This window comes from Capricornis sumatraensis, chromosome 1, assembly GCF_032405125.1.
Source record: "Capricornis sumatraensis isolate serow.1 chromosome 1, serow.2, whole genome shotgun sequence".
Taxonomy (NCBI): Eukaryota; Metazoa; Chordata; class Mammalia; order Artiodactyla; family Bovidae; genus Capricornis; species Capricornis sumatraensis.
In genome coordinates, this window is record NC_091069.1 from 60,228,759 (window position 1) to 60,246,692 (window position 17,934).

General features: G+C 47.8%; 1 non-coding gene and 1 pseudogene across 1 annotated transcript; both read left to right on the top strand.

Moving 5' to 3' along the window:
- The first annotated feature begins 9,029 nt into the window (after positions 1 to 9,029).
- TRNAS-GGA (transfer RNA serine (anticodon GGA)) lies at positions 9,030 to 9,102 on the top strand. Its single transcript has one exon. It is a non-coding gene; the product is annotated as a tRNA-Ser (tRNA).
- A 5,729-nt stretch (positions 9,103 to 14,831) lies between these two features.
- On the top strand, positions 14,832 to 15,103 carry LOC138088559 (large ribosomal subunit protein eL43-like; annotated as a pseudogene).
- Positions 15,104 to 17,934: the final 2,831 nt, after the last annotated feature.

Consider the following 17,934-nt stretch of genomic DNA (forward strand, 5'->3'; position numbering starts at 1 on the left):
AGGCCTCGCCCCCACCTTCCTCGCGGTTACCCACTTTTACTTCCTGTTTGTCTGTGCCTGGGGTGCCTAAAACAGGGGCCAATCAGAGGGCTTTACTGATGTTTTCAAACCTTTGGACAATATCTAGGCACTGTTTTTGATGGGAGCTTCTGAGAAAGGAGGGAGGAATCCAGGGCAAGATGGAAAAGGAATCATTGCTGGTCTGCTCTGGGTCCCAGTCCTGAACTAAGAACACCCTCCCTTATCCTAGTGGCTCAGACAGTAAAGAATCTGCCTGTGATGCAGGAGACGGGTGTTTGATCCCTGGGTGGGAAAGGTACCCTGCAGGAGGAAATGGCAATCCACTCTAGTAGTCTTTCCTGGGACATCCCATGGACAGAGGAGCCTGGTGGGCTACAGCCCATGGGGTCGCAAAGAATCGGACATGGCTGAGCGACTAACACACACTGCTATCCCCAAGAGTGCCTCACTGTGACAGGGAAGAACAAATTCGGACTCCAAGTTGAATATGTTTCTTTCACTTTAACCTTTGCTTCTAAATGCTTTTGTTCTGATCATCACTACCTGTAAGCATATAGAATGGCCTGTCACAGGGAACTCTGTTCCTCTGCCTGAATATTAAAATGCCTTTGTTCGGCTCACAAAGAGGCAACCTGACCCTGCCTACCTGTGAATGGCTGCCGAAAAGAAGAATTGAACACATCCCTACCCCGAGGCTAGCCATTCCAAGAGGTATTTTGCAAGACTTTTACTCTACTTCCTTTTTACTTTTTACTCTACTTTTTACTCCACTTCCTCACCTCCTCCCCTTCTCTGTTCTAGAAAAGAAACTGGCATTCAGACATCGTAAGATGGTTTTGGGGGACCCTGTTTGTGTTAGTTGCTCAGTTGTGTATGACTCTTCGTGACCCCATGGGCTGTAGTCAGCCAGGCTCCTCTGTCCATGGGATTCTCCAGGCAAGAATACTGGAGTAGATTGCCATTTCCTTCTCCAGGGGATCTTCCCGGCCCAGGGATCGAACACGGTTCTCCTGCATTGCAGGCAGATTCTTTACAGTCTGAGCCACCAGGGAAGCCCTTAGGAGACCCTTGGGGAACCCTAGTCCACCATCTTCTCGGTCTGTCAACTTTCTGAATAAAGTTGTTATTCCTTGCCTCAACACCTTCCGATTTATTGACCTATTGTGAAGCAAGCAGAACGAGCCTGGACTTGCAACATCACCTGACCAGCCGCCTGACTTCCCTCTGCTGCCTAAGCCCAAGAGTGAGAACCATGGACAGTGGAGGGGACCCAGGACAGGGCCCAAGATGAGGGATGGGGGAATGCAGCCTATTGTGAAATCCAAGCTTGGTATCTCCACCCCCTCCACCGCATCTGAGTCCTTTCTTCATTTCATCCTCTCTCCTTAGTAGATTCAGTGCTTTTCTCACCACATCTCCCTCTGCCTTCAAACTTTCGTAAATCTCCTTTTGCTCTTACTGTCACTGACACCAAGCAGGACCTGCAGGGCTCTCCTGGGTACAAAATCTCCTCCTCTTTCTCTTGTTTGTAGGAAAAAGGTTTTAGTCTACTAGAACATCCCTGAGTTCCAGAGCAGGAACAAGTCATTACTTAGCAGGGAAGTGAGGAAATGCAGAAACAAAGGAGAAGCAGTTAGAGGAGAAAAGTAACAATAGCTCAGTGATAAAAACAAGGTCCTAGTTCCTCCTCAAGGGATATGCATCACAATCTGACACTATCTTAGTTTTCTGCCGAAACTAAGACCCCACCCCCCACCCCCGACCCAAGTGGAGGATGACAGCTACAGGCTGAGCTGAGGCTAGGCACTAGATCCCCAGATCCGGTTGGAACCAGAAGGTAGATGACTTAGATTCCTGAAACATCACCTGGTTACTTCATCACAAACCAATCAAAAGAAAGTCATGTCCCCTGCAGCCCTCACCCCAAATGTTGCCTTTGAGAATCCTTCCCTGAAATTCACAGGTATGGGGTAGAGTGGCATGCGGGGTTCAGGTCTTACTGTGTGTGTGTGTGTGTGTGTGTGTGTGTGTGTGTGTGTGCACGCTCAGTCACTTCAGTCAGGTCTGAATCTTCCTATGGACTGTAGTCTGCCAGGTCCTTATGTCCATGAGATTTTCCCAAGAATATGGGAGTGGGTTGCCATGCCCTCCTCCAGGGAATCTTCCTAAACCATGGATTGAACCCACGCGTCTCCTACATCTGCATGGCAGGCAGATTCTTTACCCACTGAGCCTGGGGCCCTGCAAATGAATGCTGTTCCTTCCTTCATCACAACTCTGTGTCTGGGTAAATTGGCTTTGCTGTGCTGTGGGTGAGCAGATCGGTGACATCACTTCTATCTACCACGCGCTCCTAGAGATAAAGAGCCTCTTCTCCACCATGCTGTCTGTTTAATTGTGAAATATGCGGTCATCTTCTCCACGCCCGCCAAAATTTCTGCCATGCCCTAGCTCTAAAACCCCAGCCTTTGCTCTGCTCTGCTCTCCCTGAATCCTCTGTACTTGATGATGTCAGTGGACCTTTTTCTTTTGATTGTCCTCTCCGCTGACATCAGTGTGCCCTCTCCTTCTCCAATTCCACATCGGTCTTGTTCTCCAGGGCCTCTCTCTTTTCTGCACACCTCCTTCTCCCAACATCTCCCTTCGAAATCTCAGTGTAGCCCCTAAATCACCACCTCCATCTCCAGGTCCACAGATCTAAATGCCAGCTGCCCATTTCATCGATCAAATGAATTTCAACCACAATTTCTCAACTTCTCACCCCTACCCCAAGCAGCCGCCTTCTGACGACTTCATGACTCAATAGCTTTCTCAGGTGGCACTGGTAAAGAACCTGCCTGCCAATGCAGGAGACACAGAGACTGGGGTTCGATCCCGGGTGGGCAAGATTTCCTGGAGGCAATGACAACCCACACCAGTATTCTTGCCTGGAGAATCTCAGGGACAGAGAAGCCTGGCGAGCTACAGCCCATGGGGTTGCCAACAGTCAGGTACAACTGAAGCGACTTAGTATGCAGCTGTTTCTGAGATGCTCTGAAGCCTCAAGCTTAGTATTCTTGGATCCTCCTTCAGCTTCCACAACACCCAGTCTTTACCTCCTTCAGACTTTCTCACAAATTGGTACCTCTTTTCAGCTCCCCGCCCCACCCACATTTCCTGGATTCTTCTGTGCCTCCATCATCAATCCCTTATGCTAACATCTCAGAGGTGCCCCCTGCTGTGTGTGGAATGAAGCCCAACCCAGCGAAACTTCTCCAGGCTGCCCCTCCTGTCTTTCCCAGTCCTGGGACATTCCTCCCTGCCCTCCATCCTGACATTCCTCTTCCATCGAGGCTCAGTATGCAACTCTCCCCTACACATTCCTCTATGGTGATCTCCATGGGAGATCGCTCATCTAAACTCCCATATATCTGGATCTGGCACACTCAGCCCTCTTGGCCTGTGTGTTAGTCTTGTTTTCCCAGCCATGTCAGAAGTTCCTGGAGCATCTTCGTGTTACTTAGGATGAGGCCAGTAAATTCATAAACTCAGGAGCAAGACAAGGAAGGCAAATAAAGAAGGCAGAAAGGGGACGAAGGACATGTGTAAAAGATTAGGAGGATCCCTGTGGACCCTCTTAGCTCAGTCGGTAAAGATTCTGCCTGCAATGCAGGAGACCTGGGTTCAATCCCTGGGTCGAAAAGACCTCCTGAAGGAGGAAATGGCAACTCACTCCAGGATTCTTGCCTGGAGAATCTCATAGACAGAGGAGCCTGGCAGGCTACCATCCATGGCGTCGCAAAAGTTGGACACAGCTTAGCGACTAAACCACCACTGTGGACCAAGCAAAGCCCATATGCAGGGGGATGGCCCTGTGGTCCACTGGTTTGAGACCCTCACCTAGATGCCTTGCCTGAGCTAGCTAGCCTATGCATATTTCTTTTATTTCTCTGAAGCAGCATCTAGCAAAGAGAGGGGAAGGGTGACCTGATTTCCTTGGCCTGGCATAGAAGGCGCAGCCGGCCTCAACAGCTCAGAGGTGTCACCTCCCTTTCTCACCCAGCCCATAGTGCCGCACCCGATGTCAGGTGCTACCCCTTGGCTCCAGCTTCCTGTGAGGTCTAAGCAGCAGAAGCTTTTCTCACTCACAGACTAAAGAAAGAGCCGCCTGCCCCTCCCGCTGCTCATGACCCAATCAGAGCCAGCCTGACCAAGTGCACCCTGGGAGCACCTCCCAGGCGGCATGAACATCCTCTGAAGCCTTGGCTGAGCCTCCTATCTGCCCCAACTTAGGGGGCAGGACATATGGGACTGGTGTGGGGAGAGGGGGTGGGGTGCAGACAGAAGGACTGGAGGGGAAAGGCAAAGGCAGAAAGAAGACAGGTGGTGGGAGATGGGGTGGGAGGGGCCACAGTGGGGGTGGGGGCTTGGCAAAGCACGTGTAGAAACCCAACTAAAATACTTTTTTTTCTTTGGCTGCACCAGGTCATAGTTGCGGCGCATGGGGTATTTAGTTGTGGCATCTGGGATTCAGTTCCCCAACCAGGGATTGAACCTGGCACCCTGCATTGGGAACTCAGAGTCTTAGCTACTGGATGACCAGGGAAGTCCTGAAACCCAATTTTGACTCCTCCTGTGGCCACTCTCTCACACCCACTCCTTTCTCACTCCCTCCTCCCTAAGTCTAGCCACTCATCCCCAGCTCCTAGCCTCACCCCTCTTCCAACCAAGCTATACAGGTGCCCAGAGTAATCAGCTAGACCATGACTTTCATGAAGACTCCCTCAATGACTGCTGCCTACAGTAGGGCACAATCCAGAAGGTTCTGGCTGCCTGGCACTCTCCTCTGTCCATCCTGCTTTCTTGTCCATTGAGTCACCATGGGAAAAATCTAGTCGGCCCAGTCTGGCTGTTTCCCACCACCTCCTTTCCCTGCTCTGAAGGCAGCAGCCTCAAAGGTCACTTGAGAAAGTTACTGACTTCCTCACAAACGTTAGCTGCCACCTACATCCCATCAGTTCCCTCTTCCCAGAAGGCCTGGGTGCAGTAATGTATGTATGTGTGCCTGAGCGTGTGTGTTCAGTCACTCTGTCGTATCTGACTCTTTTTGACCCCATGAACCCTCGTCTCCTGAATTGGCAGGCGAATTCTTTACCAGGTGCAGTAGTGCGTGCATGCTAAGTCGCTTCAGTTATGTCCAACTCTTTGCAACCGTATGGGCTGTAGTTTACTGTCCATGGGTTTCTCCAGGCAAGAATACTGGAGTAGGTTGCCATGCCCTCCTCCAGGGGATCGTCCCAACACAGGGATCAAACCTGCATCTCTTACGTCAACCTGCACTGGCAGGCAGGTTCTTTACCACTAGTGCCACCTGGGAAGCCCAAGAGCACAGTGGAGTAATTCTAAACCCACGAATAAGAAGAAACTGGAGTTCAGAAGGTGGCAGTCCATTCCTGAGACTACAGGGCTTATGAGCAGCTAACCCTCCTATGCTCCTTCCTGGAGGCCTCCCCACTCAGACCTGCCTTAAATGAGCACCATGAGCTCCTGAAGAACGAGGTGCAGGTTCCCTTTTTCATGTGACAAACAATGCAACAACAACTAGAGGGCAGAGCCAGGTAGACAGTTAAGAGGAACATTCATTAGTTTTGTGTTTGCTTATAATCTATCTTGTTGCTGAAATTCATTTAAAATAAATTGAACTCCTCCCCGCCCTCCCCCCCCACCCCCGGCATCACAGGCTGCATGATGCTGCTCCCCCTGAAAGACATTGAAAGAGCAAAAGACACAAAGCAAGTGGAGCCCAGACGAAGGCAGCGGCCTGCTGGAATGTTCTGGAATGTTTTGATCCAGTTTCCTTTCGGAGGTGGCAGACCCTCTGTGTAGTGGAGCTCTGTGTTTGTGGTTTCTGTCTTCAGAGAAGCTGTGTGGTTACCTGGAACACTGAACCAGCAGAACCATGACTTACATTTTCCGACATCATGTGATTTATGTACTATTTATGTTTCAGGATCTCTGTCATTTCCGACAGTTGCCAAAACATTTTCTACCGGGAATATTGGTACCTTGGAGTGGGAGGTGGAAACCCAGCACTAACTGCCTCCTGCATAGGATTATACTCATGATCTGCTCAGGGTAAGGCCCAGCAAGAGACAGGGAAGCTCCAAGGCCCCAGGGTTGACTATACCAGCAGGGAGGGACCTGGGTCACATTCAGACTCTTGATGCCTGGCCTCGAGTTGGTGGTCATCCACCCACCATTGAAATCAGGGCTGCAGGAATGTCAGTCCTCAGAGGTGCCTCTGAGTGCCAAAGTTCACTCTGCACCCCTGGCTGATGTCTTGATTCAAGTTATGAGCTTTCTGTGCAAAGTGAGGAGATAACTGAGTTTTGAAAATTCACCACTGAATTCCACTCACTGCCCTGGGCAGCTCCTGGTAACCTACTCATAGCAGCCTGCCCCCACCTGCCTGTCCCCACTGCAGCCCTGAGTCCTCAGGCCACTCCTGGCCCAGTAACAATCAGGAAGAGATGACACCAGGGGACCCCGAAAGCAGTCCTTCAACTCCTTCACACATCGCTCTCCTGTGCTCCCGCTTTATTAGGCCAGCATTGCTCCAGGCACTCAGCTGAGCAACAAGCCATGTGAAAAAGAATTGCCTCACAAGCCCGTGTGATAAAAGGCAATCACAGAGGTATGCACAAAATATAGGTGAGGCCCTGAGTGCCATAAGAGGAAGTCTTTGTGAGCTGGAATGCTTGTGCTCAGCTGTGTCTGACTCTTTGCCACCCCATGGACTGCAACTTGTCAGGCTCCTCTGTCCATGGAGGTGACTCTGGTAAAGGAATGAAGGGAAGATAGAAAAGACTGGATGAGAAAGCTGCAAAGGGCAGGTCCAGGCCAGAGCATGATTGCAACATGTGGCCACTAAGCCCATGGAGAAGGCAATGGCACCCCACTCCAGTACTCTTGCCTGGAAAATCCCATGGTTGGAGGAGCCTGGTGGGCTGTAGTCCATGGGGTCGCTAAGAGTTGGACACGACTGAGCAACGACTTCCTTTTCACTTTTCACTTTCATGCATTGGAGAAGGAAATGGCAACCCACTCCAGTGTTCTTGCCTGGAGAATCCCAGGGATGGGGGAGCCTGGTGGGCTTCTGTCTATGGGGTCACACAGAGTCGGACACGACTGAAGTGACTTAGCAACAGCAGCAGCAGCAGCCACTAAGCCGGGCCCCTGCTTCATAATGAGGCCAAGACCCTTATCTACACATCAGAGTTGGCAGAGACCCTCATTTGTTACAGCTTAATCCTAATGTGATCCTGGCTGGAAGGGAAGCCCTTCTCTTCTGCTCTCAGACTGTGGCTTTCTACCTGCAAGTCCCAACAAAGCACTTAGGAATAAAATGGAATAAAGGAGAAAATATCAGAGAAGGAAATGGCAACCCACTCCAGTACTAGTGCCTGGAAAATCCCATGGACGGAGGAGCCTGGTAGGCTACAGTCCATGGGGTAGCAAAGAGTCGGACACGACTGAGTGACTTCACTTTCACTTTCATCCAAGAAGAGTTAAGTGCTATTTCTTGAAACTCTTATTTATGGTTATATTAATATATACACATAATTGTGGTTGTGTGTGTGGATGAATGTGTAAATTGGGTTTTAATGAAAAAAACACTTTTTTTTTTCAGATCATTTATTTGGCTGTATCAAGTTTTAGTTGTGGCATCTGGGATCAGTTCCCTGACCAGGGATCAAACCTTGGTGCCTTGCATTGGGAATGCAGAGCCTTAGCCACTGGACCATGAGGGAAGTCCCTGTAAAAAAACATTTCTTACTGAGGTTTGTGGTTTTAAAAGCTGAAGAAACCATTGCTTTAAGGGAATGCATTCATCTATCAACTATTAAACAAAAACTATCAAAAATTGAATCTTGTTCTAGGTAGAGAAAAAAAGCAAGACTTGACTCTAGTAATTAAGCTCTGAATTTGGGGATGAAAAGACAAACACACCAGTAGGACAGGATGAGAAAAAACCACAACGACAGAGGGGTGTACCCAGGGGAGGCAGCCCACGGCCTTGCCAGGGTCCCGGTGCTCCCAACTGGCGGTGGGGGTGTGTGAACACAGACCTGCAGGGGCTGGTGTGGCCCCTCAGAGCCAGGGGCTGCTCGCTCGGAGGTGGGGAGGGAAGCAGGGTCAGTGCGGCTGGGCAAGAGTGGAAGGATCTGAGGGGAGAGCTGAAGACTTTCCCCTCTGGGAGATGTGAAATTATCCCTACTGTTTAGAAGGGGATGGCTCCAGGCAGGAGCTGGGGGGTGGGGGTGGGGCAGCAGTTTGAGGACCAGATGTTGCGTTTGTCCCTGGTTCAAGGATTTTTCAAATTTACGTGAACATTGGTCCAGAGGAAAACTTAGTCTACAGTTAACCATTTATTAGTCTGATAGGACTATCCATATTTTGCTTTTCTTCATATTTCTGCCTTGCGGTCCAGCTAGACCCAGCATTGGTGTCTGCCTGCCAGGCTTCTTTCTTCTCTTATCCCTGCTGAGCACTAAACCCTCCAGCAGGGGATGGGTTCAGGGAAAAAAATGTGTTAGTCGCTCAGTCGTGACTCAATCCCAAGTCTGCAACCCCATGGACTGTATCCTGCCAGGCTCCTCTATCCATGGAATACTCCAGGCAAGAATATAGGAGTGGGTACCCATTTCTTCTCCAGGGGATCGTCCCCATCCAGGGATCGAACCCTGGTCTTCTGCACGGCAGGCAGATTCTTTACCATCTGAACCCCCAGGGAAACCCAAGCCTACCCTCTAACACCCCTCCTTACACACCTAGGGGGCTGCCTGCAAACTAGCTGAGAAGAATGCAGCAGGGCTGATGGTCTGATTTTCAGCTCAGCATACAGGGACTGGCCTCTCTTTCTGCTTGTAAAAGTAGAAATGGAAAAAGCAACTTTACACAAATAAAAGTTAATTTAAAGGTAAGATAAAGTTTCAAAAAAAAAAGTATAAAGAGAAAAGCAATGGGCTTTCCTGGTGGCTCAGAGGTTAAAGCATCTGCCTGGAATGCTGGAGACCCAGGTTCGATCCCTGGGTCGGGAAGATCCCCTGGAGAAGGAAGTGGCAACCCACTCCAGTACTCTTGCCTGGAGAATCCCATGGAGGGAGGAGCCTGGTAGGCTATAGTCCATGGAGTCGCAAAGAGTTGGACACGACTGAGTGACTTCACCACTAGAAAAGCAAAAGTAACCAAAGGGACTAAGATTCTATTTCCCCTTAAAGCAAAAACAGTTTTTGTCTGCAGATCCAGAATATACTGTGTGCCTTTTCCTAGTCAGGGGCTTCCCAGGTGGCACTACTGGTACAGAACTCGCTTGCCAATGAAGGAGACCTAAGAGATGCTGGTTTGATCCCTGGGTCAAGAAGACCCCCTAGAGAAGAGCATGGCAACCCATTCTGATATTCTTGCCTGGAGAATCCCGAATGGACAGAAGATCCTGGTGGGCTACAGTCCACAGGGTCGAAGAGTCAGACACAACTGAAGTGACTTAGCAGCAGTTTCCTAGTCATCTCTTTGAGCCCAGTAATTAGAAAGGAGCTAGGCAATATTAATATGCAGTAACCAAAGGGCTAACTTTTAAAAGAAAGTTTTATTTTATATTGGAGTACAAAATGACCCTGATGCTGGGAAACATTGTAGCATCACCTACTCAATGGACTGTGGAGGACAGGGAAGCCTGTCGGGCTGCATGAAGTCCATGGGGATGCTAAGTCGGACCCGACTTCACGATTGAATAATAACACAATTGATTACCAGTGCAAAGGGCTAATTTTGGGGGGTTGGGAATCCACTTTCTTTCCATTATACTTTGAACTTTTTTTTTTTTTTTTTACTTTGAACTCTTTTTAAGAGGTACCCTAGAGTGTCGTAAAGCGCCCTTCTGTGTTGTCTATTCTTGTGCAAAGGCCGGTCTTTTCCTTGGCTCTCCACACGCCAAGTCCCTCTTCACACCTCTGCTCCCAGTGGGTTCCGTTGCCTGCAATTCGTTCGCCCTTGTTTTACACCTACTTGAATTCTGCCTCCAAAATGCCGTTCAAATCCCATCTCCTCTAGGAAGTCAATCCACAAGGAGGACTTAGCACTCCTAAAATTTTTTATCCTTTTAAATCTTTATGAATCTTCATTCATTTCTCTATTTTTATAGCTTTGTCATGTTAAATGTTTATCACTGAGATCACACATTCCTGGAACCCCAAAGACACCAACTTATATTTCTGTGCCTGGCACGGAGCTGAATATATAATAGGACATCAGAACTGAGATCTGTCACAAATCTGATACAAAATCTGATTTCAAGACTCTGGGACCTCGGGAGCTTCCTTAATGCCACTGGGGTATGACTTCCTGTCTTGTAAAACTAGGATGGTAATAGTACCTACAATTTAGAGATGCTTCAGAGGTTAAACAAAACTATAGGTAAATGTTTAACACACAGCACAGGATAGGTTATTTACTATAAATTGGTAAGACAGAAGTCAAAGGACTTTGCTTATTTCTCTATCCAGTCTTAGGGTTTTCCCCATCCTTGTGAGTTTTATTACATTTTTACTTATTTTTTCAAAATAATTACAATGGTTCCAAAAGCAAGTCAGAACAAAAAGCTATTTCAGAGAAGTGTCATTCTTCTCAATTTCCTTCTTCCTTTTATCCTGTTCCCACTATGCCCTGCAGGTAACTAATCTCATTAGGGATTTTTTTTTTTTTTTTTGTCCTTATTTCCTCCTCTCAAATGATATTCTTAAGACTGTGTTCTTTTGAGACCTGATTCTCAGGACCCTAGTCATCTTTACACTTCAGCTTGGGAGGTGTTGCAAGCAGGCACTCCATGACAATGGGGTTAGTTGGGGCTAATCCTCAAGGGATTAGTCATGGTGAGAAAGAGCTGACATTCTTCACTGGACTGTTGTAAATACTTGCCCCAGGTCCTAATATATCTCTGTGACTGGTGAAGGGACCACAGCCCCATTCCTGCTATTTGGGAGTTCCTGCTACTCCCAGAGGCTGAAGGGAAAGTGTCACACCCTAACGGAGTATTCCCACAGAGCCCAGGTGGCCTGTCAATCCTCCCATAGAGTGCAGGGCCTGACTCAAAAGTATATGATTGGATTTTTAAAAATAATTGATTATTTATTTATGGCTGTACTGAGTCTTCGTTGCAGAGAGGGAACTTTTCCTAGTTGTGGAGAGTTGGGGCTACTCTCTAGTTACAGCGAGTGGGCTTCTCATTGGGCTGACTCTCTTGTGTAATGTGGGCTCTAGGGTGTGTGGGCTTCAGTAGCTGCAGAGTGTCGACTCAGTACTTGTGGCTCAAGGGCTCCAGAGCACAGGCTCAGTAGTCGTGGCACACAGGCATAGTTGCCCCACCGCACGTCGGATCTTCCCAGACCAGGGATCGATCAAACCGGTGTCCCTTGCATTGCAAGGTGGATTCTTCACCACCGGAGAAGTCCCTTTAAAGAATTTTATTTATTTATTTATTTTTGGCTGTGCTGGGTCTTCCTTGCTACGCAGGCTTTTTTCTAGCTGCAGAGAGCCAGAGCTACTCTCCAGTGGCAGTGCACAGGTTACTCATTACGGTGGCTTCTCTTGTTGCAGAGCATGGGCTTCAGGGCAGGCAGGCTTCAGTAGGCACACAGGCTTAGCTGCTCTGAGGCATGTGGGATCTTCTCGGATCAGGGATTGAACCTGAACCCGTGTGTCCTGCGTTGGCAGGCAGATTCTTTACCACTGATTCACCAGGGAAGTCCCTATGATTGCATTTAAAAAAAATCCACACCCAAGCATGTGTAGTGACCCTTGCTCATGATGGGAAAGCAGCCCTTTACGCTTCTAATCCTTATTTCTCCTTGGGATCTGAGGGATCAAGTTTGAAAAGCTCCTAGGCACTTCTCCATAGGACCTCGTTTAAAGGAGGGAAAAAAAAACCACCCTGAGTAAATAAAAGGGCCCAGCCATAGGGAGGCGGCTAGAGGAAGCGGAGGCTCAGAGGCCCACAGCTAGAGGTATTCATTGGAAAAAGCAGTGGGCGGAGAGGCTCCTGACTCTGAGGAGTCAGGCTGGCCCCAAGTCAGCTCTGAGGTTGTGACTCACCACAAGGAAAAGGAGTGCCCTGTGCTCTGGGGGAGGCTGCCTGCTCCAAACAGGGGAGCGGTGGCCAAGGAAGGAAATGAAGCAATCCAGGATTGATGAGTAGCCTTGGGGCAACCCGAGCTGGGAGCCCAAGTTGTCCCCAACTGCTGCCACTCCATATTGTTACCCTGCTCCCCCAAGGGACAAACATCATGGAAGAGAGTGGATTTGCCTGGGAAAGGGAATCGGGCCCTGTTCTGGGCAAATAGTTCCACCTTTCTTTCCCCAAGCTGGGGAAGACCTGGCAGCCAGCATCCTGACACAGCCCAAAGCCATGCTTTATTTTACTTGTAATTTGAAAAACACTTGGGGACTTCACTGGTGGTCCTGTGGTTAAGACTCTTCACTTCCAATGCAGGGGGCACGGTTTCAATTCCTTGTCTGGGAACTAAGATCCTATATGCCACATGGTGTCTCCAAAAATGATTAATAATAACAATTAATTGTTTCTTTTTTTAAAAAAGAAAAATACTTGAATAGAAGTGACTTTGCACAAATCTGGGCTCTCCAGTTCATCATGGCCACCATCTCACCCTAAGCTGGCATCACAAATTGAGGCTCCACTCCCCACCTGCCTCTGAAATTATTTGAAATGTCAACTCCTGAACAAGTAGCACCGCAAGTTCCTCCCACCTCTGGGGTTCTAGGAGTCTGTGTCATGGAACAAAACGATTTTTCAAAGGTGGCTAGAAACAGGGTGAGCAGCGTGCCCTGGGATGAGAAGGAAATGATCCTTCGCTCAGCAGGCTAGAGAGGACAAGCCTGGCAAGGCACCAGGACTGAGCCTACACAAGGCAGAAGTGACACAGCTTAGAGAGAATTCAAAACAGCATCTCTGACACCTCCCAGTGCCTCCTGTCTCTCTAGGGTATCGCTGCCAGCAAGTGGGCATCACGCCCAACCTGCAGTGGGCAGTGAGGGGGCTAGGTTCCCATCTGGTGTCCTAAAGCTGGTGGCTGGAACCATAGTGTCCAGGTTCTGGCCGCCCTCTGCTGGGCAAGTACAGAAGCTGCTTCCCAGAGAAAGAGGTGCCCCTCTCTCCTGGAGCCCCCTGAATCTGGGAGGTGGGAAAGGCATTCTGCTTTTCCACCACCTTCCCAGAAAAGACGGAGAAGGTATCAGTGCTTCCTGAAAAATCTCTAGTAAAAGTCTCAAGTCACTTAAGTCCTCTGCCTTTAATCAGAATGACTTTTCTTGACATAGGGTCTGACCCAATGATATGCCCACTAAACATTAATGGAATAAATAACTAGCTCACCAGTTACCCACCATAGAAACCACTTCTGAGGGACTTGCCTGGTGATCCAGTGGCCAAGACTTCCAACTCCCAATGCAGAGGGCCTGGATTTGAACCCTGGTCAGGGAACTAGACTCCACGTGCCGCAACAAAGATCGAAGACCCCGAGCGCTGCAACTAAGGCCCAGTGCAGCCAAATAAGTAAATATATATTTTTAAAAATAAAAATAAGGAAACTGCTCCTGGCTTTGTCCAGGAGAGCAGGTCCAGTGTATTGGCCGTCTTTCTGAAATTCCTAAAAGATAGATCCTTCTACCCAGCTCTCCCAGTTTCAAGCTGCTTCTACTGCAGATCCAACCCTGCCTCCTTTCTTTGGGACCCCGGAGGCATCTTTCTAGGCTTCCCCGGTGGCTTAGTGGTAAAGAATCTGCCTGCCATGGGGGTCAAGAAGATCCCCTGGAGAAGGTAATGGCAACCCACTCCAGGATTCTTGCCTGGAGAATTCCATGGACAAAGAAGCCTGGTTGGCCACAGTAGGGTCTCAAAGAGTCGGACAAGACTGATCAACTAAAACACTCACACCAGGCATCTCTCTTCTAATCCCCTCAATCCAGCTCTCCATTCCCAGCAGTGAAATTGAAAGTGAAGTTGCTCAGTCGTGTCTGACTCTTTGCGACCCCATGGACTGTAGCCTAACAGGATCTTCCATGCATGGGATTTTCCAGGCAAGAATACTGGAGTGGGTTGCCATTTCCTTCTCCAGGAGATCGTCCCAACCCAGGGATTGAACCCAGGTCTCCCTCATCGTAGGTAGACGCTTTACCATCTGAGCCACCAGTCACGCTGGGTCTAGTTCATAGCTTCTTTCCTTCTCGCTTTCTTTAAATGTTTCCTCTGTCTCTGTTTTGGACACCAGGATTCTTCATTTGGACATTGAGATAGTCTCTTCTGCCTGAAGCAGCCCCAGGCCTTTAATGGAGCTTCTTTTGTCCATTGATTATTAACTGTTGTTACTTGACACTTGTAAATAATATAGGCCAGGAGAAAGGGCTGGAAAAGAGCTCTGGGACCCCCTGGAGTCAGCCTGGAGAGGGCCAGGTTCCTAGAGGCCTGTGGAAGGTCCTCAGGTCCAGGCCACTTGGGAAGATGTTCGTCAAGCCTGTCTCAGGTGCTAACTAACCAAACCATACTTAAATGTGTGTGTGCTTCTTAAGTTTTTATCCTATTATGCCTATTTCTCTTACAACTTATTTTTCCTAGTTAATAATAGGGATCTAACTTTTTTTAAAGCTAGGTGACATATGTGGTGTTAAAAAAGAAACCGAGGCATATTAAGAATTTCAAGAAGTTATTTGAGCAAAAATCAATTTAGCTCTTTCTGGGCTCAGACCTAGGTTGTGGTGACATGGTGAAACGCACCAAGAAGGTTGGGATAGTGGGCAAACACGGGACCTGTTACAGTGCCTCCCTCAGGAAAATGGTGAAGACAACTGAAGTCATCCAGTGCACCAAGTACACTTGCTCCTTCTGAGGCAAAACCAAGATGCAGAGATGAACTGTGGGCATTTGGCTCTGTGGTTCCTGCATGAAAATGGTAGTGGGTGAAGCTGGGGTGCCTTTTTTGCTGTCACAGTAAAGTCTGCCATCAGAAAAGGGAAGGAATTGAAGGACAAGTAAAAGTGCCACCATTTGATAACATTGATAGTCTATAGTAAATGGGTTAATTTATGTAACAAAAATTTCAAAAAAAAAATCTGTTCAAAGCCAGCAGCACTCAGTCTGGCCAACAGAAAGGAGCCCCAAGGAACTCCTTTGAAAACCTTTTATAGGCAGAGAGGAACAGGAACAAGAAATTATACTGGGCAAAAAATAGCAGATTGATTATTGTAAGGTAACTTTAGGGGATGGCAGTGGTCTCACAGGCAGATAACCTCACTAGTGCTAATCAGGTGATCCCTGATTGGCTGGGTTAAGATTCCACTGCTGGGAGAGCCAAAAGTGTAATTAAGGTTTAGTTTGGTGACGTGGTGTTCAGCATAAGCAACTCCATCTTGGACCTGTCATCTTGTTCTTAACAACTGGTAGGAAAAATTCAAAGGACTGAGGTGAGTCAGTAGAAAGCTGTGCTCTCTCCTACTTCTTTTCCCATGTCCTTTGCCCACAGAAAGACTGCCACTTTTGAAAGTAGTGCTGCGAACATCCAGAGACACGGTTATTGCCAGTCAAAGCTTATTGAGCACCTGCTATGATCCAAGCACTGTTTACAAAAGTTCTACCCTAGTAAACCTGCATTCTGATGAGAGGTGAGGGGATCAGGCAACAAAAGAGATAAATCTGTCAAATCCATGGTGTGTTATATGTTGATAAACTGAAAAATGAAAGTGTTAGTTGCTCAATCGTGTCTGACTCTGTGACCTCATGGACTCTAACCAGCCAGGCTCCTCTGTCCATGGAATTCTCAGGCAAGAATACTGGAATGGGTTGCCATGCCCTTCTCCAGGGGATCTTCTCAACCCAGAGATGGAACCTGGGTCTCCTGTATTGCAGGCAGATTCTTTACCATCTGAGCCACCAGGGAAGTCCTATAGAAAAAACATAACCAGGGTCTGAGAGCTGGTCCTGACTGCACTTTTCCTCTGCTATCCTGGCCACACCCTGAGAACCTGGGGCTGCACTGGCCAAATCACTCTTTCACTACACTCCTTGGCATTGGGGTGCTTGCCCTGATCAAGTGGGGCTCTAGCAGGTCCTCAGGGGTCAGCTGGAGAACCTCCAAAGTAGCTGTTGGGATTGGGATTGCTCATCTTCATTTATCCTTGATCAGAGTTCATGAATATTTTTTTCATATTTATTTATTTATTTGGCTGAATTTCATCTTAATTGTGGCACAAAGGTTCTCCATTGTGGTGTGCAGGCACACAGGCTTAGCTGCCCATGTGGGCATGAGGCATGTGAGATCTTAGTTCCCCAACCAGGAATAGACCTGTGACCCCTGTATTGGAAGGCAGATTCTTAACAGCTGGACTACAGGGAACTCCCTATGAATGTTTTTCTGTCTTTAATTAAATGTTATTAGAATTCTCTACATCAGTAGTTCTCAAAGTGGTCTCTGGACTGGCAGCGTCAGGACCAGCATCATGTGGGAACCTGTCAGAAATGCAAATTCTCATTTATTTATTTTTAATTTAAATTTATTTATTTTAATTGGAGGCTAATTACTTTACAATATTGTATTGGTTTTGCCATACACCAACATGAATCCACCACGGGTATACACATGTTCCCCATCCTGAACCCCATCCCACCTTCCTCCCCATACCATCCCTCTGGGTCATCCCAGTGCACCAGCCCCAAGCATCCTGTATCCTGCATCGAACCTGGATTGGCGATTCGTTTCTTATATGATATTATACATGTTTCAATGCCATTCTCCCAAATCATCCCACCCTCACCCTCTCCCATAGAGTCCAAAAGACTGTTCTATACATCTGTGTCTCTTTTGCTGTCTCCCATACAGGGTTATCATTACCATCTTTCTAAATTCCATATATATGCGTTAGTATACCGTATTGGTGTTTTTCTTTCTGGCTTACTTCACTCTGTATAGGGTCCAGTTTCATCCACCTCATTAGAACTGATTCAAATGTAGTCTTTTTAATGGCTGAGTAATACTCTATTGTGTATATGTACCACTGCCTTTTTATCCATTCATCTGCTGATGGACATCTAGGTTGCTTCCATGTTCTGGCTATTATAAACAGTGCTGCAATGAACATTGGGGTACACGTGTCTCTTTCAATTCTGGTTTCCTCAGTGTGTATGCCCAGCAGTGGGATTGCTGGGTCATAAGGCAGTTCTATTCCCAGTTTTTTAAGGAATCTCTACACTGTTTTCCATAGTGGCTGTACTAGTTTGCATTCCCACCAACAGTTTTAGAGGGTTCCCTTTTCTCCATACCCTCTCCAGCATTTATTGATTGTAGACTTTTGGATCACAGCCATTCTGACTGGCATGAAATGGTAACTCATTGTGGTTTTGATTAGAAATGCAAATTCTTAACTTCCCTCCCCCAGTCCCACTGGATCTTAGACTCTAGGGAGTCCCTAAATTTGTTTTAACTAGCTATAAGGTCTGCTCTGGGATTCCCTGGTGACTCAGATGGTAAAGAATCTGCCTGCAGTGCAGGAGACCTGGATTGGATCCCTGGGTCAGGAAGAACCCTTGGAGGAGGAAATGGCAACTCACTCTAGTATTCTTGCCTGGAATTCCTTGGACAGAGGAGCCCAGCAGGCTGCAGTCCATGGGGTCACAAAGAATCAGACACAACTGAGTGATTAACACACACACACACATCTGCTCTACAGAAATACTTTACTAATTCACATTCCTAACAATTATGGTCATAAGCACACATTTTGTAGAGTTAAAAAAATGTTTCCCAGATGAAATCCTAGACTAGCTTATATGTTAACAAGTAAAAGTTAAGTCTACTTTAAACTTTTCTACTA